General features: G+C 40.3%; 1 protein-coding gene across 1 annotated transcript in view; it reads left to right on the top strand.

The window, feature by feature from the left end:
- FRYL (FRY like transcription coactivator) overlaps nucleotides 1–24,349 on the top strand; it is a 296,971-nt gene that overhangs the window by 32,987 nt on the left and 239,635 nt on the right.

The raw sequence follows: 24,349 nt of genomic DNA on the forward strand, positions 1-24,349 counted from the left end.
TCATCCCTCTCTTTAACCGCCATATATATATTTTTTATCTACTCCAAGATACTGAGTACCTACTTTGCATTAGACTTCTTTAGATCGATCATCTTCTAAATGTCTCAATCTATTTTCCTTCCTTTTCAATTTCGTAGTCACTGTCCTATGGCAGGCCTTTATAATTTCTCACCTAATTATTGTCCTCTCTTAAGTCTTTCTTCCTCTAGTATCTGCCACTGTATGTATCTTTCTAAAACTCAATTCTGATGATTTTGCTCCCCTGATTAAAAGTCCTCTTGGACTATCTAAATTCCTTGACATGTGCGTTCCCATTTTTTGCTTTCTGATATGTTCCAGCCTAGCTTTTTGACCTTATTTCTTGCCAATCCCTACAAATGCACAATTTGTTTTAGCTATGCTGAATTTCTCAATGTAATCATAATTTACTGGGACATCTATTACTCTTTGTCTTCTTCTTTGTACATAGAAGCACTATTCATACCATATTCCTTTTTTTAAAAATCTGTTTTTCATATTGAGTACCTATCACTTAAGTTCACACTATATTATGGGTGGGAGATACTGAGGATTTCATAATATATTTTAATCTTTGCAAATAGTGCAAATATGGTAAATACAATAGAAACTTTTTGTTGTTTGAAATGATTCCTGTGATTTGACTAAGTATAGGAAGGATTTTTAAAACAGTTAAAGTTATTCCAAGTGAAAGATTTTAGTTCTCTAGTTTGGTTTCACATGTCACCGTTAACTAAGACATTTTTCCTTAATGCAGCTTATAGTTGATCTCTCAGATGTCACAGCTTTTATTTAACTGCGTTGCTGCCTTTGATTTAAGAAAAAAAAAAATCAGGCTTTTGCAACTATTTGTTGGTTTTCCCTGATTACATTCTCTAACATTTCTTTGGGGCTCCCTGTGTAACTCAATGACTTTGAAAGAGTAAATATTAATTTATGAAGTAGTTGACATTTTTTCCTTGTCATTTATAATGCTTCTTAGTTTCACAGGCTGACTGGCTTTCTTTACTTCTTTTCTTCCTCACTCTTCCCCCTCCTTGCTTTCAACAATATATAATAGCTTTATTAAGCTGTAATTCATATACCATAAAATTCACCTTTGCAAAGTGTACAATCCACTGGATTTTAGTATTTTTACAGAGTTGTGTAACTATCACCACTGTCTAATTTTAGAACATTTATATTACCCCCAGAAAGAAATTTTTTACTCATTAGCAGTCACCCCCCTCCCCCACTAATTAATATTATTTCTATATATTTAGTCACAGACTTTCTTAACATTCTTAGTAAACACATGTATATGGGGGTGGTGGGAAGACAGAGGGAAAGGGAGAGTTGTTAAATTTTTAAGAATTGGCCCAATTGATAGTGGAGGCTTGACAAGTCAAAAATCTACAGGGTAGGCTGGAGACCCAGGGAAGAGTTGCAGTTCAGTCTGCTAGCAGAATTCCCCCTTCTGAAAAGGTCTTTCTCCATCAGGGCCTTCAACTGATTGGATGAAGCCCACCCTTTTGGAGGGTAATCTGCTTTACTCAAAGTCTACTGATTTAAGTGTTAATCTCATGTAAAAAATATCTGGACAGAAATATCAAGAATAATGTTTGACCAAACATGTGGGTACCATGGACTAGCCAAGTTGACACATAAAATTAATCACATGAGTATTTACTGAAATGTTTAAAGGTAGAAAGTAGAAAGAGCATTGAATTAGGGAACAGGAGAATTGCTTTCTGGTCTTGGTATTACTAGTGAGAGCTTTATCCATGGGCAAGTCTCTAAACATTTCTGGGCTGTAGGTTTCCCTATCTGTTAAATAAGAGTTTCAACTTGATCAGGTTTCCTTTCTTGAGTTCTTATATGGAAGCTTAATATTTAAACAAAAAAGCTTGAAAAAAACAAACTAAGTCATCTCTAAGCCCTTTTGAACTTATTAAACACCTGTAATTGTTATGGTTCTGATTCTGGATTTGTGATTTTTAGCTGTGACATGCTTTTCTAGGAAAAGTAACGCCTAGATAAGAATTTAGTGAAAGACTTGTAAATTCAGTGTTCTTTCTACTTTTCTGCCTTTAAATACATAATAGATTAGCATTGCCCTAATTCAATACTCTTTCTACTTTTCTACCTTTAAACATCTCAGATTGTCTGAGTGTGGTGGCTCACAACCTGTAATCCCAGCACTTTGGGAGGCTGAGGCAGGTGGATCACTTGAGGTCAGGAGTTCGAGACCAGCCTGATTGACATGATGAAACTCCATCTCTAGTAAAAAACAAAACAAAACAAAATTATCCAGGTGTGGTGGCACACACCTATAATCCCAGCTACTTGGGGGGCTGAGGCAGGAGAATCACTTGACCCCAGGAGGTGGAGGTTGCATTGAGCCAAGATCGCACCATTGTACTCCATCCTGGGCAACAAGAGCGAAACTCTGTCTTAAATAAAACAACAACAACAACAACAACAACAACAAATCTCAGATTGCCCTCCAAAAGGGTGGGACAAGTAAAATGATTCTTGGCAAATTGAAATTTCTGTAAAAATTGGTATTGTATGTAGTTTTAATGATTGGAGTTTTTTGGGTGCTATTGGTGGTACCTGAGAGCACTTTATTTTGTTCAGGCATGAATAATGCCTGAATTGAATTGTGCTAGTGCATGACTAATAGTAAAAATGAATAGCAGTCCTGAGTTGGTCTGTTACAGTAGGGAATAACAGACAATATCAATCTGTTTTAAATACCATAAAGATGATATTCAGAGCTGTGAGGCTGGATAAGTTGGAATATAGATAGAAAGGAGGTCCAGGGACTGAGTCCTGGGGCATCCAACATGATGAAGTTGGGAGAATAAGAACTAGCCATGAAGATTGAGAAGGACTGGCCAGTGGAGGAAAACTTAGGCAATGTGGTGTCCTGGATGCCAAATGAGGGAACAGTTTCAAGGTCAACAGCATTTTATGTGCTGATTGGTTAAGTAAAATGAAGACTCTAAATTGTGTTAAGTACAACTTCATGCTAATAAAAATTAACATCAGACTTTAAAAGGTACACAGGGTATAAAGTAAAAATTTCTTTCTCATTTAAAAAAAGACAACTTTTCAGGGTAGTTTCAGGTTCACAGCAAAATTGAGAGGAGGGTACAGAGAGTTCCTATTTCCTCCCTGCTCCCACACATGCATAGCTTCCATTGTCAACATACCTCTGCAGGGGAGTACATTTGCTACAATTGGTGAAGCTATATTGATACATCATCGTTACCCAGAGTCCATAGTTTACATTAGGTCTCACTCTTTGGTGTCATACACTCCATGGGTTTGGGCAAACTTCTAATGACATGTATCCACTATTATAGTATACAGAGTAGCTTCATTGCCTTAAAAATTCCCTGGGCTCCACCTGTTTATCCCTCATCCCCCCTGCAACTACTGAAGTTTTAATTCTCTCTATAGTTTTACCATTTCCAGAATGTCATAGAGTTGAAATAATCCAGTCTGTTTTCAGGCTGACTTCTTTCACTTAGTAATATGCACTTAAGTTTCTTCCATGTTGTCTTCCTTCTTCTTTCTTCTTCTTTCCTCCTCCTCCTCTTCCTCCTCCTCCCCCTCCTCCTCCTCCCCCTCCTCTTCTTCTTCTTCATTATTTTCAGACAGGGTCTTGCTCTGTCACCTGGGATGGAGTATAGTGACGCCATTTTGTTTCACTGCAACCTCCACCTCCTAGGCTCAGGTGATCCTCTTGCTTCCAAGTAGCTGGGATTACAGGCCTGTCCCACCATGCCTGGCTAATTTTTCTTTTTTCCTTTCCTTTCTCCCCCCCTCCCCCTCTTCCCTCCCCCTCCCCTCTCCCCTCCCCCTCCCCTCCCCCTCCCCTCCCTCTCCCTTCCTCTCCCCTCCCCCTCCCCCCCTCTCCCCTCCCCTCCCCCTCCCCTCCCCCCCTCTTCCCTCCCCCTCCCCCTCCCCTCTCCCCTCCTCCTCCCCCTCCCCCCTCCCCTCTCCCCTCCCCTCCCCCTCCCTGTCCCCCCTCCCCTCCCCCTCCCTGTCCCCCCTCCCCTCCCCTCCCCCTCCCCTCTCCCCTCCCCCTCTCCCTCTCCCTCCCCTCCCCCTCCCTGTCCCCCCTCCCCTCCCCTCCCCTCCCCTCCCCTCCCCTCCCCTCCCCTCCCCTCTCCTTTTTTTCTGAGATGGAATCTCTCTCTGCCTCCCAGGCTGGAGTGCAGTGGTGCGATCTCTGCTGACTGAAACTTCCATCTCCTGGGTTCAAGCAGTTCTCCTGCCTTAGCCTCCTGAGTAGCTGGGACTCTAGGCATGTGCCACCAAGCCCGGATAATTTTTTGTATTTTTAGTAGAGATGGGGTTTCAGTGTATTAGCCAGGATGGTCTCGATCTCCTGACTTTGTGATCCGCCTGCCTCAGCCTCCCAAAGTGCTGGGATTACAGTCATGAGCCACCATGCCTGGTCATTTTTCTATTTTTTAGAGATGAATCTTCGCCATGTTGCACAGGCTGGTCTCAAACTCCTGGGCTCAAGTGATCTGCCTACCTTAGCCTCCTAAAGTGCTGGGATTACAGGCGTGAGTCACTACGCCCAGCCTCCGTGGCTTTTTATGGCATATTTCCTTTTAGTGTTAAATCATATTCCATAATCTGGATGTACCACAGCTTGCTTTTTTTTTTTTTTTATCAAATCTATTCACTGACAGAACAATGTCTTGTTTGCTTCCAAATTTTGGGAGTTATGAATAATACTGCTGTAAACATCCATATGTAGGCTTTTGTGTGGAAATGTGTTTTCATCTCCTTTGAGTAAATAACGACGAGTAAGTGCTGGATGAGTTAAGAATATGTTTAGTTTCGTAAAAAACCACCAAACTGTCTTCCAAAGTGACTGTTTCATTTTGCATTCCCACCAGTTTCTCTTCTCTCACATCCTCACCAGCATTTGGTTTGTCATTGCTCTGAATTTTATCCATTCTACTAAGTGTGTAATGGTATTTCATTGTGGTTTTAATTTGCATTTCCGTGATAGTGTATGATATGGAGTATCTCTTCGCATGTGTATTTGCCATCTGTTTATCTTTGGTGATGTGTCTGGCCCTTTAAAAAAAGCAGGTTGTGACTGGGCATGGTGGCTCACCCCTGTAATCCCAGCACTTTGGGAGGCCGAGACGGGCAGATCACCTGAGGTCAGGAGTTTGAGACCAGCCTGGCTAACATGGTGAAACCCCATCTCTACTGAAAATACAAAAATTAGCCAGGTGTGGTGGTGCACACCTGTAGCCCCAACTACTCAGGAGGCTGAGGCAGGAGAATCATTTAAACCCGGGAGGTGGAAATTGCAGTGAGCAGAGATTGCGCTACTGCATTCCAGCCTGGGAGACAGAGCGAGACCCCGTCTCAAAAAAAAAAAAAAAAGAAAAAAGATTGTTTTCTTATTGTTGAATTTTAAGAGTTCTTTACGTATTTTGGATGCTGCTTTATCAGATATAGGTTTTGCAAATATTTTCTCCCAGTCTGTGACTTGTCTTTTCAATCTCTTGACAGTGCCTTTCACAGAGCAGAAAATTTTAATGAAGTCTAGCTATCTTAGTCTGTTTTTTAGTGTTTTTTATTGCTTCTAACAGATTACCTGAAACTGGGTAATTTATAAAGAAAAGGAATATGTTTCTCAGTTGTAGAAGCTGAGAAGTCCAAGGTTGAGGGACCGCATCTTATGAGGACCTTGTTGCTAGTGGGACTGTATTTTATTTTTATTTTTTTTTTGAGACGGAGTCTCGCTCTGTCGCCCAGGCTGGAGTGCAGTGGCCGGATCTCAGCTCACTGCAAGCTCCGCCTCCCGGGTTTACGCCATTCTCCTGCCTCAGCCTCCTGAGTAGCTGGGACTACAGGCGCCTGCCACCTCGCCCGGCTAGTTTTTTGTATTTTTTTTTTAGTAGAGACGGGGTTTCACCGTGTTAGCCAGGATGGTCTCGATCTCCTGACCTCGTGATCCACCCGTCTCGGCCTCCCAAAGTGCTGGGATTACAGGCTTGAGCCACTGCGCCCGGCCACCTTGTTGCTAGTGGGACTCTAAAAGAGAGTCCCAACGTGGTGCAGGGTATCACATGACTGAGTGTTCTAGCTCAGGTCTCTTACTTATAAAACCACCAGTTCTGTTCCCATGATAGCCCATTAATCCATTAACTCATGAATCCATTATCTATTCATCCAAGAATTTTGGTGAGAACCCTTATGACCCAATCACCTCTTAAAGGCCCTGTGTCTCAATACTACCACATCGGGGATTAAGTTTCAACGTGAGTTTTGGAGGGGACAGACATTCAAACTGTGATACCAGCTTATCAGTTTCCTGCCTTTGGTGTCATATCTAAAAAGTCATTGCCAAATTCAAGGTCAGCTAGAGTTGCTCCTGTGTTTTCTTCTAGGGGTTTTCAAGTTTTGTGTATTAGATTTGGGTCTGTGATTCATTTTGAGTTAATTTTTTTGTGGAGAGTTTAAGGTCTGTGTCTAGACTTATTTCTTTATTTTTTTACATGTGAATGTCCAGTTGTTTCCGCACAATTTGTTGAAAAGGCTGTCTTTTCTCCTTTGTGTATTGCCTTTGCCCCGTTATCAAAGATCAGTTGATACTTTTTTTTTTTTGAGAGGGAGTCTTGCTCTGTCACCCAGGCTGGAGTACAGTGGCACAATCTTGGCTCACTGTAGACTCCTCCTCCCAGGTCCAAGCAATTCTCCTTTCTCAGCCTCCCGAGGAGCTGGGATTATAGGCACGCGCCACCAAGCCCTGCTCAGTTTTGTATTTTTAGTAGGGACGGGGTTTCACCATGTTGGCCAGGCTGGTCTTCAACTCCTGACCTCAAGTGATCCACCCTCCTGGGCCTCCCAGTGTGCTGGGATTACAGGTGTGAGCCACTGTGCCCAGCCAGTCGATATGTTTATGTGAGTCCATTTCTGGGCTGTCTATTCTGTTTCATTGATCTATTTCTGTTCTTTCACGCATACTACCTTCTCTTGATGAGTGTTGCTTTATAGTAAGTGTTGGGTTGGGCGGTGTTAGTCCTCCAGCCTGGTTCTTTCCTTCCATATTGTGTTGGCTATTCTAAGTCTTTTGTCTTTCCACATAAACTTTAGAATCAGTTTGTCAATACTCACAGAATAACTTCCTGGAATTTTCATTGAGATTGCATTGACCCTATAGATCAAGTTGGGAATAACTGACATTGTGACAATATTGAGTCTTCCTGTCTGGGGAAGGTGGCTCACACTTGTAATCCTAATGCTTTGGGAGGCAGAGGCAATAGGATTTCTTGAGGCCAGGTGTTAAAGAATAGCCTGGGCAACATAGTGAGACCCTGTCTCTACCCAAAAAAAAAAAAAAAAAAAAAAAAAGTTAGCCATGTATGGTGGCATATTCCTGTAGTCCCAGCTACTGGGGAGACTAAGGCTAGAGGATCACTTGAGCTCAGGAGCTTGAGGTTACAGTGAGTAATGACTGCACCATGCACTCTAGCTTGGGTGCATCCATCTCTTTCAGACAACAACAACAACAAAAGTCCTCCTATCCATTAACATAGAAATATGTATTTGTTTAGTTATTTGATTGCTTTAATCAGAGTTTTGTAGTTTTCCTCGTAAAAGTCTTATACAAATTTTGTCAGGTTTATACCTAAGTATTTCATATTTTGTGGTGCTAGTATAAATTGTGTTGTGTCAAATTCTGTGTGTTCATTGTTGGTTTATAGGAAAGGAGTTGGCTTTTGTATGTTAACATTGTATCCTGCAACCTTGTTATAATTGTTTATTGGTTCCAGTAATTCTTTTGGCCTTTCTACATAAATGATCCTGTCATCTGTGAACAAACAACAGTTTTATTTCTTCCTTTTCAATCTATATACTTTTTATTTCCTTTCCTTATTTTATTGCAGTAGCTAGGACATCTAATATGTTGTTGAAAAAGAGTAGTGAGGGAACACCCTTGTCTTGTTCCTCATCTAAGTGGGAAAGCTTCTAGTTTCTCACCATTAAGAATGATGTTAGGGCCAGGTGTGGTGACTCACACCTGTAATCCCAGCACTTTGGGAGGCCGAGGCAGGCGGATCATGAGGTGAAGTGATCGAGACCATCCTGGCCAACATGGTGAAACCCTGTCTCTACTAAAAATACAAAAAATTAGCCGGGCATGGTGGCAGGTGCCTGTAGTACCAGCTACTTGGGAGGCTGAGGCAGGAGAATGGTGTGAACCTGGGAGGCGGAGCTTGCAGTGAGCCCAGATCGCGCCACTGCACTCCAGCCTGGGCGACAGAGTGAGACTCCATCTCAAAAAAAAAAGAACGATGTTAGCGGTAGGTTTTTTGTAGATATTACTTGTCAGGTTGAGGAAATTTCCCTCTAAATTTACTGAGAGTCTTTATCATGAATGAGTGTTGGATTTTGTCAAATGCTTATTCTGCATCTATTGATACGATCATGTGACTTTTCTTTATTGGCCTGTTCATGTGATGAATTACCTTAATTTTAAATGTTGAGCCAGCTTTGCGTATCTGGGATAAATACCTTGGTTGTGATGTATAATTCTTTTATTACATCGTTAGGTTTATCATGCTCATATTTTGTTGACGGTAACTGCATCTATGTTCATGATAGATATTAGTCTGTAGTTTTCTCTTAATGACTTCTTGGTTTTGGTATTAGGGTGATACTGGCCTCATAGAATGAATTTGAGAGTGTTTCCTCTGCTTCTATCTTCTGAAAGAAGTGGTAGAGAATTGGTATAATTTCTTTTTAAAAGTTTGGTAGAATTCACCAGTGAATGCATTTGGGCATGGTGCTTTCTCTTTTGGAAGGTTATTAATTATTGATTCAGTTTCTTTAATAATGTAAGCAAGTTAAGATTGCCTATTTCTTCTTGTGTGAATTTTGGCAGATTGTGACTTTCAAGGAATTGGTTCATTTAATCTCAGTTATCAAATTTGTGAGCAAAGCATTGTTCATAGTATTCCTTTATTATTATTTTAATGTTTATGGAATCTGTAGTATTCGTTGTCCCCTCTCTCCCTGTCTGTCTCCCTCTTTTTTTTTTTTTTTTTTTTCTGTGATGGAGTCTTGCTCTGTGGCCCAGGCTGGAGTGCAGTGGCATGATCTTTGACTCACTGCAATCTTCGCCTCCCGGGTTCAAACAATTCTTGTGCCTCAGCCTCCTGAGTAGTGTGCCTGGCTAATTTTTGTATTTTTAGTAGAGATGGGGTTTCGCCATGTTGGCCAGGAGGATCTGAAACTCCTGACCTCAGATGATCCGCCTGCCTCAGCCTCCGAAAATGCTGGGATCACAGGTGTGAGCCACCACGCCCCGTCCCCTGTTTCATTTCTAATATTAGTAATTTGTGTCCTGTGTCTTTCTTCCTTAACCTGCTAGAAGCTTATCAGTTTTATTGATCACATTGTTCATAGTATTTCTTTCTTTCTTTTTCTTTTTTTCTTTTTTTTTGAGGCAGAGTCTCACTCTGTTGCCCAGGCCAGAGTACAGTGGCGTGACCTTGGCTCACTGCAATCGCTGCCTCCCACGTACAAGCGATTCTCCTACTTCAGCCTCCCAAGTAGCTGAGGTTACAGTCCTCGCTACCATGCCTGGCTAATTTTTGTATTTTTAGTAGAAACGGGGTTTCACCATGTTGGCCAGGCTGGTCTTGAACTCCTGACCTCAGGTGATCTGCTTACCTCCCAAAGTGTCGGGATTATAAGCATGAGCCACCGTGCCCAACCTGTTTATAGTATTTCTTTGTTATCCTTTTAATGTTCATGGAATCTGTAGTATTGTCTCTGATTTTATTTTCTAATATTAGTAGTTTATGTCATGTCTCTTTTTTCTTAGTCAACCTGCTAGAAGCTTATCAATTTTATTGATCATCTCAAAGAACTAGCTTTTGGTTTTCTCTATTTCCTGTTTTCAATGTTGTTGATTTCCGCTCCAATTTTTATTTTTCTTCTCTTTACTTTGGATTTAATTTGTTCTTCCTTTTCTAGTTTCCTAATGTAGAAGCTTAGCTTATTGATTTGAGATTTTTCTTATTTTCTATGTATGTATTTAATGCAGCAAAATTCCCCCTAAGCATTTCATTTGTTGCATCCCACAGTTTTGATGTTGTATTCATTTTCATTATGGTTAAAATATTAAAAAATTTCTCTTGAGATTTATTTTTTGAGCCCTCTGTCATTTAGAAGTCTGTTGTTTAATCTCCAAGTATTTTGGGATTTTCTACCTGTCTATCTGTTACTGATGTTTAATTTAATTCCATTGTGGTCTGAGAGCAGATATTGTATATTTGTATTCTTTTAATTTTGTCTTATGACCCAGAATGTGTTCTATCTTGGTGACTGTTCCATGTGAGTTTGAGAAGAATGTGTAAACTGCTATTGTTGAATTAGTCTATAGATGTTAGTTATATTCATTTGATTGATGGTGTTGTTGAGTTCAGGTATGTCCTTACTGATATTCTGCCTGCTTCTGATTCTGATCCGTTTGCTTCTGATAGAGGAATGTTGAAGTCTACAACTCTAATAGTGGATTCATCTATTTTTCCATGTAATTCTATCAGTTTTTCACTCACACATTTCGATGCTCTGTTAGGCATGCACGCACATTAAGTATAGTTATGTCTTTTTGGATAATTGACCATTTATCATTATGTAATGCTAATCTTTATCTTTGAGAACTTTCCTTGCTCTGAAGTCTGCTGTCTAAAATTAATATAAGTACTCCCACTTTCTTTTGATTAGTGTTAGCATGGCATCTCTTTCTTCATCCATTTACTTGTACTCTATATGTGTCTTTATATTTAAAGTGGGTTTCTTGTAGACAACATAGTTAAGTCTTGTTTTTTTATCCACTCTGACAATCTTTTTTTTTTTTTTTTTTTTATACTTTAAGTTCTAGGATGCATGTGCACAACGTGCAGGTTTGTTACATATGTATACTTGTGCCATGTTGGTGTGCTGCACCCATCAGCTGTCAGCACCCATCAACTCGTCATTTAAATCAGGTATAACTCCCAATGCCATCCCTCCACCCTCCCCCCTTCCCATAATAGGCCCTGGTGTGTGATGTTCCCCTTCCAGAGTCCAAGTGATCTCATTGTTCAATTCCCACCTATGAGTGAGAACATGCGGTGTTTGCTTTTCTGTTCTTGCCATAGTTTGCTGAGAATGATGGTTTCCAGCTGCATCCATGTTCCTACAAAGGACAGGAACTCATCTTTTTTTATGGCTGCATAGTATTCCATGGTGTATATGTGCCACATTTTCTTAATCCAGTCTGTCACTGATGGACATTTGGTTGATTCCAAGTCTTTGCTATTGTGAATAGTGCCACAATAAACATTCGTGTGCATGTGTCTTTATAGCAGCATGATTTATAATCCCTTGGGTATATCCCCAGTAATGGGATGACTGGGTCAAATGGTATTTCTAGTTCTAGATCCTTGAGGAATCGCCACACTGTTTTCCACAATGGTTGAACTAGTTTACAGTCCCACCAACAGTGTAAAAGTGTTCCCATTTCTCCACATCCTCTCCAGCACCTTTTGTTTCCTGATTTTTTAATGATTGCTATTCTCACTGGTGTGAGATGGTATCTCATTGTGGTTTTGATTTGCATTTCTCTGATGGCGAGTGATGATGAGCATTTTTTCACGTGTCTGTTGGCTGCATGAATGTCTTCTTTTGCGAAGTGTCTGTTCATATCCTTTCCCCACTTTTTGATGGGGTTGTTCATTTTTTTCTTGTAAATTTGTTTGAGTTCTTTGTAGGTTCTGGATATTAGCCCTTTGTCAGATGAGTAGATTGCAAAAATTTTTCCCATTCTGTAGGTTGCCTGTTCACTCTGATGGTAGTTTCTTTTGCTGTGCAAAAGCTCTTTAGTTTAATTAGATCCCATTTGTCAATTTTGGCTTTTGTTGCCATTGCTTTTGGTGTTTTAGACATGAAGTCCTTGCCCATGCCTATGTCCTGAATGGTATTGCCTAGGTTTTCTTCTAGGGTTTTTATGGTTTTAGGTCTAACATTTAAGTCTCTAATCCATCTTGAATTAATTTTCATATAAGGAGTAAGGAAAGGATCCAGTTTCAGCTTTCTACTTATGGCTAGCCAATTTTCCCAGCACCATTTATTAAATAGGGAATCCTTCCCCCATTTCTTGTTTTTGTCAGGTTTGTCAAAGATATTCCAATCAATAGAAAACAAGGGAATCCTCCCTAACTCATTTTATGAGGCCAACATCATCCTGATACCAAAGCCTGGTGGAGACAAAACAAAAAAAGAGAATTTTAGACCAATATCCCTGATGAACATTGATGCAAAAATCCTCAATAAAATACTGGCAAACCAAATCCAGCAGCACACCAAAAAGCTTATCCACCATGATCAAGTGGGCTTCATCCCTGAGATGCAAGGCTGGTTCAGCATACAAAAATAAATAAACGTAATCCAGCATATAAACAGAACCAAAGACAAAAACCACATGATTATCTCAATAGATGCAGAAAAGGCCTTTGACAAAATTCAACAGCCCTTCATGCTAAAAACTCTCAATAAATTCGGTATTGATGGAACATATCTCAAAATAATAAGAGCTATTTATGACAAACCCACAGCCAATATCATACTGAATGGGCAAAAGTTGGAAGGATTCCCTTTGAAAACTGGCACAAGACAGGGATGCCGTCTCTCACCACTCCTATTCAACATAGTGTTGGAAGTTCTAGCTAGGGCAATCAAGCAAGAGAAAGAAATCAAGGGTATTCAGTTAGGAAAAGAAGAAGTCAAATTGTCCCTGTTTGCAGATGACATGATTGTATATTTAGAAAACCCCATCATCTCAGCCCAAAATCTCCTTAAGCTGATAAGCAACTTCAGCAAAGTCTCAGGATACAAAATTAATGTGCAAAAATCACAAGCATTCTTATACACCAGTAACAGACAAACAGAGAGCCAAATCAGGAATGAACTTCCATTCACAATTGCTTCAAAGAGAATAAAATACCTAGGAATCCAACTTACAAGGGATGTAAAGGACCTCTTCAAGGAGAACTACAAACCACTGCTCAGTGAAATAAAAGAGGACACAAAGAAATGGAAGAACATACCATGCTCATGGATAGGAAGAATCAATATCGTGAAAATGGCCATACTGCCCAAGGTAGTTTATAGATTCAATGCCATTCCCATCAAGCTACCAATGACTTTCTTCACAGAACTGGAAAAAACGGCTTTAAAGTTCATATGGAACCAAAAAAGAGCCTGCATTGCCAAGACAATCCTAAGCCAAAAGAACAAAGCTGGAGGCATCATGCTACCTGACTTCAAACTATATTACAAGGCTACAGTAACCAAAACAGTATGGTACTGGTATCAAAACAGAGATGTAGACCAATGCAACAGAACAGAGCCCTCAGAAATAATACCACACATCTACAGCCATCTGATCTTTGACAAACCTGACAATCTTTCTTTTAATCAGTGCATTTGGACTGTTGATATTTAGAGTGATTATTGATGTAGTTGGTTTAATATCTACAATATTTGTTGTTCTTTTCTATTTGTTGCCCTTGTTCTTTGTTCCTATTTATGTCTTCTACTCTTTTTATGCCTTTTGTGGTACTAGTTGAGGATTTTATATGATTCCATTTTCTTTCCTTTTTTGATATGTGAGTTATATTTCTTTGTTGCTTTTTTAAGTGGTTGCTGAGAGTTTGCAATGTACATTTAGTGGTATAGTATTACTTCTAAGTTGTTAGTGGTATAGTGTTACTTTTTAGTGGTTGCTCGAGAGCTTGCAATATATATCAGTAGTGTGAGTACCTTATTATAGCGAAATAATCCTGATTCCTCCCTCCTCTCCTTTGTATCATTGCTGATACATGTCACTTCTACATAAGCATGTACATATATATGTGTATATGTGTACACACATATGTATGCATATATAATTTAATACATTTTTGCTATTGCTATTTTGAACAACTGTTTCCTGGTAAGTTAATTAGGAGTAAGAAAAAGAAAAGTTTTTATTTTACCTTCACTTGTTCCTTCTCCGGGATTTTTCCTTGAGGATCTGAGTTTCTGAGCTATGTAATTTTCCTTTTCCTTTTTTTATTTTTTATTTTTAAAGAGCTACTTTTAACATTTCTTTCAAGGCAGGTCCACCAGCAACACATTCCATCAATTTTTGTTTCTATGAGGAAGTTTTTATTTATTTTTTACTTTTGAAGGATAATTTCACAGGATACAGAATTCTAGGCTGGTGGGTTTTTTTTTTCCCTCATTTTTTTTATTTTTTATTTTTCTTGAGGTGGAGTCTCACTCTGTCACACAGGCTAGAGTGCAGTGGCATGATCTTGGCTCACTGTAATCTCCACCTCCCAACTATAAGCGATTCTTCTTCCTTAGCCTTCCGAGTGGCTGGGATTACAGGCGCCCACCACCAAGCCCAGCTAATTTTTGTATTTTTAGTAGAGATGGGGTTTCAACATGTTGGCCAGGTGGTCTCGAAACTCCTGACCTCAAGTGATCCGCCCGCCTCAGCCTCCCAAAGTGCTGGGATTACAGGTGTGAGCCACCACACCCGGCCTTTTCTCATGACTTTAAATATTTCATTCCACTTTCTTCTTACTTTCTTCTTCTTCTTTCCTCCTCTTCCTCCTCCTCCTCCTTCCTCCTTCCTCCTCCTTCCTCCTGCTTCCTCCTTCTTCCTTCTTCTTCTTCTTCTTCTTCTTCTTCTTCTTCTTCTTCTTCTTCTTCTTCTTCTTCTTCTTCTTCTTCTTCTTCTTCTTCTTCTTCTGGGTTACCTGTGCAGAACTTGCAGTTTTGTTACATAGGTACACATGTGCCATGGGGGTTTGCTGGATACATCAACCTGTCACCTACCTTAGGTATTTCTCCTCATGTTATCCCTCCCCTAGCCCCCAACCCCCCACAGGCTCCAGTGTGTGATGTTCCCCTCCCTGTGGTCCATGTGTTCTCATTGTTCAGCTACTTATGAGTGAGAACATGTGATGTTTGATTTTCTGATCTTGTGATAGTTTGCTGAGAATGATGGTTTCCAGCTTCATCTGTGTCCCTGCAAAGGACATGAACTCATCGTTTTTTATGACTGCATAGTATTCCATGGTGTATATGTGCCACATTTTCTTTATCCAGTCTATCATTGATGGACATTTGGGTTGATTCCAAGTCTTTGCTCTTGTGAATAGTGCTGCAGTAAACATAGGTGTCCATGTGTCTTTATTGTAGAATGATTTATAATCCTTTGGGTATATGCCCAGTAATGGGATTGCTGGGTCAAATAGTATTTCTAATTTTAGATCCTTGAGGAATCGCCACCCTGTCTTCCACAATGGTTGAGCTAATTTATACTCCCACCAACAGTGTAAAAGCGTTCCTGTTTTTCCACAACCTCTCCAGCATCTGTCGTCTCCTGACTTTTTAATAATTGCCATTCTAACTGGCATGAGATGGTATCTCATTGTGGTTTTGATTTGCATTTCTCTAATGACCTGTGATGATAAGTGTTTTTTCAAATGTCTGTTGCCTGCATAAGTGTCATCTTTTGAGAAGTGTCTGTTCATACCCTTTGCCTATTTTTTGATGGGGTTGTTTGCTTTTTTTCTTGTAAATTTGTTTAAGGTCTTTGTAGATTCTGGATATTAGTTCTTTGTCAGATGGATAGATTGCAAAAATTTTCTCCCATTCTGTAGGTTGCCTGTTTACTCTGATGATAGTTTCTTTGGCTGTGCAAAAGCTCTTTAGTTTGATTAGATCACATTTGTCAATTTTGGCATTTGTTGCCATTGCTTTTGGAGTTTTAGACATGAAATCTTTGCCCATGCCTATGTCCTGTGTGGTGTTGCCCAGGTTTTCTTCTAGGATTTTTTTGGTCCTAGGTCTTATGTTTAAGTCTTTGATCCATCTTGAGTTGATTTTTGCATAAGGTGTAAGGAAGGGGCCCAGTTTCAGTTTTCTGCATATGGCTAGCCAGTTTTCCCAATACTATTTATTAAATAGGGAATCTTCTCCCCACTGCTTGTGTGTGTCAGGTTTGTCAAAGATCAGATGGTGGTAGATGTGTGGTATTACTTCTGAGGCCTCTGTTCTGTTCTATTGGTCTATATATCTGTTTTGGTACCAAGACCATGCTGTTTTGGTTACTCTAGCCTTGTAGTAAAGTTTGAAGTCAGGTAGCCTGATGCCTCCAGCTTTGTTTTTTTTGCCCAGGATTGTCTTGGCTTTGCAGGCTCTTTTTTGGTTTCATCTGAAGTTTAAAGTAAGGACATTTTCATGATATTGATTCTTCCTATCCGTGAGCATGGAATGTTTTTCCATTTGTTTGTGTCTTCTCTTATTTCCTGTTATTATTGTGTGGGAGTCTTAAGTCTCTTGACAGGTCTCTAAAAACTTGCATTTTGAATCTGAGTGCTGCTGTATTGGGTGCATATATATTTAGGATACTTAGCTCTTCTTGTTGAATTGATCCCTTTGCCATTATGTAGTGGCCTTCTTTGTCTCTTTTGATCTTTGTTGGTTTAAAGTCTGTTTTATTAGCGATGTGGGTCTCCTGAATACAGCACACCAATGGGTCTTGACTCTTTATCCAATTTGCCAGTCTGTGTCTTTTCACTGGGGCATTTAGCCCATTTACATTTAAGGTTAATATTGTTATGTGTGAATTTGATCCTGTCATTATGATGCTAGTTGGTTATTTGGCCCGTTAATTGATGCAGTTTCTTCATAGCATCGTTGGTCTTTACAATTTGGCATGTTTTTGCAGTGTCTGGTATTTAGTGTTTAGTGATTCCTTCAGGATCTCTTCTAAGGCAGGCCTCGTGGTGACAGCATCTCTCAGCATTTGCTTGTCTGTAAAGGATTTTATTTATCCTTCACTTATGAAGATTAGTTTGGCTGTATATGAAATTCTGGGTTGAAAATTCTTTTCTTTAAGGATGTTGATTGAACCCCACTCTCTTCTGGCTTGTAGGGTTTCTGCAGAGAGATCTGCTGTTATTCTGATGGGCTTCCCTTTGTGAGTAACTCAGCCTTTCTCTCTGGCTGCCCTTAACATTTTTTCCTTCATTTCAACCTTGTTAAATCTGACAATTATGTGTCTTGGGTTTATCTTTTAGAGGAGTATCTTTGTTGTGTTCTCTGTATTTCCTGAATTTGAATGTTGGCCTGCCTTGCTACGTTGGGGAAGTCCTCCTGGATATTATCCTGAAGAGTGTTTTCTAACTTGGTTCCATTCTCCCCATCACTTTCCGGTACACCAATCAAACGTGGATTTGGCCTTTTCACATAGTCGCATATTTTCTTGGAGGTTTTGTTCATTTCTTTTCACTCTTTTTTTCTCTAATCTTGTCTTCTCACTTTATTTCATTAATTTGATCCTCATTCATTGATATCCTTTCTTCTACTTGATTGACTCGGCTATTGAAGCTTGTATATGCTTCATGAAGTTCTCATGCTGTGGTTTTCAGCTCCATCAGGTCATTTAAGCTCTTCTCTACACTGATTTTTCTTTTTTTTTTTTTTTTTTTTTTTGAGGCGGAGTCTCGCTCTGTCGCCCAGGCTGGAGTGCAGTGGCCGGATCTCAGCTCACTGCAAGCTCCGCCTCCCGGGTTTACGCCATTCTCCTGCCTCAGCCTCCCGAGTAGCTGGGACTACAGGCGCCTGCCACCTCGCCCGGCTAGTTTTTGTATTTTTTAGTAGAGACGGGGTTTCACCATGTTCGCCAGGATAGTCTCGATCTCCTGACCTCGTGATCCGCCCGTCTCGGCCTCCCAAAGTGCTGGGATTACAGGCTTGAGCCACCGCACCCGGCCCCACTGATTTTTCTAGTTAGCCATTCATCTAACCTTTTTTCAGAGTTTTGAACTTCCTTGCGATAGGTTAGCACATGCTTGGAGAGGTTTGTTATTACTGACCTTCTGAAGCCTACCTCTGTCAATTCATCAAACTCATTCTCTGGTCAGTTTTGTTCCCTTGGTGGCGAGGAGTTGTGTTCCTTTGGATGAGAAGAGGCATTCTGGTTTTTGGAATTTTCAGCCTTTCTGCTGTGGCTTCTCTCCATCTATGTGGTTTTATCTACCTTTGGTCTTTGATGTTGGTGACCTACAGATGGGGTTTTGGTGTGGATGTCCTTTTTGTTGATATTGATGCTCTTCTTTTCTTTTTATTAGTTTTCCTTCTAATAGGCCTCTCAGCTGCAGGTCTGTTAGAGTTTGCTGGAGGTCCACTCCAGACCCTGTTTGCCTGGGTATCACCAGTGGAGGCTGCAGAAAAGCAAATATTGCTGCCTGATCCTTCCTCTAGAAGCTTCATCCCAGAGAGGCACCCGCCTGTATGAGGTATCTGTCCGTCCCTACTGAGAGGTGTCTTCTAGTCAGGCTACACAGGGGTCAGGGACCCATTTGAGGAGGCAGTCTGTCCGTTATCGGAGCTTGAACACCGTGCTGGGAGAACCACTGCTCTCTTCAGAGCTGTCAGACAGGGATGTTTAAGTCTGGAGAAGCTGTCTGCTGCCTTTGTATTCAGATATGGTCTGTCCCCAGATGTGGAATTTAGAGAGGCAGTAGGCTTTGCTGAGCTGTGGTGGGCTTCACCTAGTTCGAGCTTCCCTGCTGCTTTGTTTACACTGTGAACATAGAACCGCCTACTTAAGTGTCAGCAGTGGCAGATGCCCCTCCCTTCATCAAGCTCCAGCGTCCCAGGTAGATCTCAGACTGCTGTGCTAGCAGCGATCAAGACTCCATGGACATGGGATCTGCTGAGCCAGGCACGGGAGGGAATCGCCTGGTCTGCATGGGAAAAGTGCAGTATTTGGGCAAGAGTGTACTGCTCCTCCAGGTACAGTCATTCATGGCTTCTCTTGGCTAGGAAAGGGAAATCCCCTGACCGCTTGCACTTCCTAGTTGAGGCAACAACCTACCCTGCTTTGGCTCGCTCTCCCTGGGCTGCACCCACTGTCCAACCAGTCCCATTGAGATGTACCAGGTACCTCAGATGGAAATGTAGAAATCACCTGTCTTCTGCATTTATCTCGCTGGGAGCTGCAGACTGGAGCTGTTCCTATTCGGCCATCTTGGAAGTGACCCCCTCTTCTTACTTTCATGGTTTTTGGGGAAAAATTCTGGGGATGTAAATCTTATCTTTGTTCTTCTATAGGTATGGTGTTTTAATCTTCTGGCTTCTTTCAGGATTTTGTCTTTATCTTAGATTTGCTGTAGTTGAATATGATTTGGCATATCTAAGTGTAGGTATTTTGTTGGCTTTTTTTGTTTTTATCAGCATCTGTCTTGCTTGGTGTTCTCTTAGCTTCCTGGATATCTGGTTTGATATCTGACATTAATTTGGGGAAAATTCTCAGTCATTATTGTTTTAAGTATTTCTTCTGTTCCTTTCCTTTCCTTCTGGTACTCCCTTTTCACACGTTACACTCTTTGTAATTGTCCCACAATTCTTGAGTTTTGTGTTTTGTCCTCTTTTTTTCCCCCACTCTTTTTACTCTTTGCTTTCCAGTTTTTAAGGTTATTATTGAGATATCCTCAATCTCAGATATATATATATTTTTGGCTTTGTCATCTGCTTTATTGATTAGAGCTCTTAGCTTAGCATATTAACCAGAGTGGTTTTCAGTTCTTGATCTGATAATTCCAATGTCTTGCCATATCTGAGTCAGGTTCCGATGTTTGCTCTGTCTTTTCAAACTATGTTAGTTGACTTTTAGTATGCCTTGTAATTTTTTCTTTGTAGCTGGACATGATGTACTCTGTAAAAGGAACTGTTTAATGTAGGGTTTCATAATGTGGTGGTAAGGTGTGGAGGAAGGGGAAGTCTTCTATAGTCCTATGGTTAAATCTCAGTCTTTTAGTGAGGCTGTGCCTCTGGATTATCAGCTTCACAAATGCTTTTCAGTACGCTTACTCCCTTAGGTGGGACAGTATAGTTAGAGTAGACTAGAGTTGGGTATTTCCTGTTTTCCACATAGAAGGCTAGAACTGGCTAGAGTTAGGTATTTCTTTTCCTCCATGTGGAAGGCTAAAGCTGACTGGGATTAGGTATTTCCCTACCCCCAAGTTAAAACCTCAGCAGGTTAGTCTCTGGCTAGATAGTTTCTCCTGAGGGCAAGCCTTGTTAAAAACAGAATGTTGTGGTGTATTTCAAAATGGTTGTTTTTCCTCTCTCTCTGTTGGAAGTAGGGGGAGATTTTTCTGATATTCACTGTGAGAACTTAGGTCTTGCTCCTGGAGGTAAAAGTAAGAAAAAGTGCGATAGGCCCCTTCTGACTGGGTTCCCTGGAGTTTTTGACTCTCAGACTTTCTTACACTGATCCTCCAACCATTTGTCAATTACAGGTCAGATTTTTCTTCCCTTGCACTGGTTCCCTCAACCCTTCTGCTCATGGGTTGGTAAGTTGTGATTCTTTGTATCCTTCTGTATGTCCCTCCAATTTTGGGGGCAGGGTTTCCCTTGTGACCTCATTTCTTTTAAGGGGCTAAGATGAGTTGTTGATTTTTTTTTCAATTTGTTCAGGTTTTTACTTATTTTGGAGTGATGACTTCCAAGCTTCTTTCAGGTCAGATCAGAAACCAGAAGTCTCTTCTTCCTATTTTTTTTTTAAGTTACTATACAGTATTCTTTTCTGGAGGCAAATGGTATTATAAGTTTTAGTGCATCCTTGCAGAGGTAGCCTACTATTTAAACATTTTTAAACATTGAGATGAGATTACTGATTCCAAAGGCACATTCCACTAAGAAACCTTTGTTTCTGTAGTTATAATCCATTTCTCATTATTGATATCATAGTTATATGTTTTTCTGTCCATCTCTCAAACTACTAGCCCCTGTCAGATTTTCTTGATTTGCTGAATTTTGATAATTTTATTGGAATTTCCAAATAGCTGACATGTTAGTCAAGGTAGGTTAGCTTATGCTGCAATAAGAAAATAATCGTCCAATTATCAGTCGCTTAAAACACAAAGATTATTATTTCTCACGTATATCAAGTTTGTACCTTTCAGGGAAAGTTGTCTTTCCTGTAAAGGCACACATTGCACTTCTGTATGAAAAAATGAGTCATCGATTACTGAGACAGCAGTAGAGAGAGGTTCAGAGCCAAACAATTAAATGCATCTGTGGAAGTTTTTTGTTTGTTTGTTTGTTTGTTTGTTTTTGGAGATGGATTCTTGCTGTGTCACCCAGACTGGAGTGTAGTGGCATGATCTCAGCTCACTGCAACCTCTGCCTCGTGGGTTCAAGCGATTCTCATGCCTCAGCCTCCCTAGTAGCTGGGATTACAGGCACACGCCACCATGCCTGGCTAATTTTTGTGTTTTTAGTAGAGACAGGGTTTCACCATGTTGGCCAGGCTAGTCTCAAACTCCTGACCTCAAGTGATCCACCCACCTCTGCCTCCCAAAGTGCTGGGATTACAGGCATGAGCCACCACGCCCAGCCGCATCTTTGCAGGTTTGTAGATCACTTCTACTCACATTTCATTGCCCAACAAAAGTCACATGACTGTGTCTAACTTCAAGAGGGAAAAAGAAAGTAAAATTCTTCATTGAGCCCAGAAGGAGAGGGGAAGATGGATAATGTTGTTAATGGCCTCTGTATCTTGATTTTTCTGATTACTTGCTTTGTGTTTTCTTGAAAGTGTCTTATCATCTCTAACCCTGATTGCAGGTGCTGTTTTGGTAAGCCTGACCACCTCACCACCTACCGCCACAAAAAGAAATTCTATCTTAGAAAAGCAAGTGGTTTTGCCTTTTACATCTTTGTTAAGAATTTCAAGGTCATTATCTCTGAAATTCTGAGAATTTCACCAGTCTTCTGTCTTTGACAATTCATGTCGTAAGATTGGTGATTTTTTTTTTCCTATATAGTAGTTTCCCCTTATCCTCAGTAGATGTGTTCCAAGACCCCAGTGGAAGCCTGAAACCTCAGATAGTGCCAGATCCTATATATACTACATTTTTTCCCATATATACATACCTCTGATAAAGTTTAATTCCTAAATTAGGTGCAATAATAGATTAACAATAATTAATAAAATAAAACAATTATAACAATATGCCAGCATCACTACTCTTGTGCTTTGGGACAATTGTTAAGTAAAATAAAGGTTACTTAAACACAAGCACTGTGATACTGTGACAGTGGATCTGATAACTGAGACTGCTTCTAAGTGACTAATGGGTGGGTAGCATAGACAGTGTGGATGTGGACACACTGGACAAAGGGATAATTCATGTCCTGAGCGGGCAGGATGGAGCAGGACAGCGTGACATTTCATCATGCTACTAAGAATGATGTGCTATTTAAAACTTTTAAATTGTTTATTTCTGAAATTTTCCATTTAATGTTTTCAGACTGAGGTTAACTGAAACCTTGAAAAGTAAAACCCGGATAAGGGGGTAAGGCTGTACACTTTGTTTAGTGTTGATAAATAGCACAGGCTGTATTACAGCTTGACACGAGATTGTATTCTCTCTTTCTCTTGGAGGCTAGATGGAGTCTGTTGAAGATTGCAGTCGGTATTTAATGCAGAGAATTTGATAGAGGGGAGCGATTAAGTGTGGGCCATTTTCTTCTGTGCCTCACCTTTGTGGAGTAGACTGGCAGGCAGGCTCTTGGAGTGGAGCACAGCAGATATGGCTGATGTAAGGGCAGATTGATTCTCTTTTCTCTTACCTCAAAATACCTTTGTGAAAATTCAAACGTTTCAGGTGAGGGGTGAGACTCCTTTCTAATTTCTAATGATGCTTGAATTTTTTCTTTCATATTGATATAATCATCTTGAGGGATAATGGAAAAGGGAGCTAAGTCAAATGTGTATTCTTAGGTTTTCATCTGAATATTCCTTCTACTTTTGAGCTTGTTTGGATAAAGTTTGATTCCAGTATTTAACAGGAATAAAAACAGTTTCAAATCCGTTATTTTTTTGAGACACTAGGTTCTATCTCAACATGGATGTAAAAAATAAGATATTCAAATATATTGGATTTATGTGCTGAAGGCAACAAGTTTCCCTCCCTTTCCCTATTATTCTACACTACTCTAAGGTCCTCTAAAGGCAGCATGATGGAAATTTATGAAGTTGTTAATATGCATTTTATTGAATAAACTGAAAGTAAGCATATTGGTGTTTTTCTTTGATGCATGTCATTTGTTATCATGGGCATCATTTGTTTAATCAACAAATGTTTATTGAGTTCCTGTGACCCAGGAGATGATGTTGGGGATTATAAATATCCACAAGACAGCTCCCCCCTCCAACTCCTGGAGCTTTTTAGTCAGGTAGACAAACAGTAAACAAATAATGGATGATAAACTCTATGATGAGAAATTAAGTTTGCTTAGAGACTGATGGTGTCCGTTATTTTAGATAGGATATGTGGGAAGTCCTCTTTGGGGGGTAGTGTTTGCAATGATTTGAATGAAGGGAGGGAGCAGCCATGCCCAGGGGAAAAGCTTTCCAGGCAGGAGGGTTAGCAACTGCACAGGCCCAATGTGGAAATAAACTAGTGTGGCTGGAATAGGGGAAAGGAAAAGTCAGAGATATTTGACCATGGACTTTTCCCCCTGTATTTTATGTAAAACTAGTGGAGGACTTTGAGCATTGGTGGAGTGAATACATTTATATTCTATTTATTTTTAAATTTTAATTTTAATTTCAATTTATGTTTTGAGATGGGGTCTTGCTCTGTCTCCCAGGCTGGATTACAGTGGCAGGATCATGGCTCACTAAAGTCTTGACCTCCTGGGCTCAAGCAACCCTCCTGTTTCAACCTCCCAAGTAGCTGGGATTACAGGTGTGTGCCACCACGCCCACCTAATTTTTGTTGTTATTATTATTATTATTATTTGTAGAGTTGGGATCTTGCTATTATGCCTGGGCTGGTCTCAAACTCCTAGGCTCAAACAATCCTCCTGCCTTGGCCTCCCAAAGTATTGCGATTACAGGTGTGAGCTACCATGCCTGGCTATTTATATTTTTAAAAGATCATTCTGGTTACTATGTGGAGAAATGGGAAATGAGGAGATGCAGGAGTATCATCAGCTAAGAGTCTCCTTAAATTGTTTGGGCAGAGATAATGGTGGTTCTGTCTAGAGTGGCAGCAGTGGATTTGGAGAGAAGTGGTCTGAGTTAGGATATGGGGTATTTTGAAAATAGGGTTGACAGAACTTGTTGGATTAGATGTGGGGGTGTGAAGGAAAGAAAGGAAATACATGTGACTGTTAGGTTTTTGGCATTAGCAACTAAAATAAGGATGGCATTATTTAGTAAGGAGTTTAG

The sequence above is a fragment of the Rhinopithecus roxellana genome, chromosome 2, assembly GCF_007565055.1.
Source record: "Rhinopithecus roxellana isolate Shanxi Qingling chromosome 2, ASM756505v1, whole genome shotgun sequence".
NCBI classification, from domain to species: domain Eukaryota; kingdom Metazoa; phylum Chordata; class Mammalia; order Primates; family Cercopithecidae; genus Rhinopithecus; species Rhinopithecus roxellana.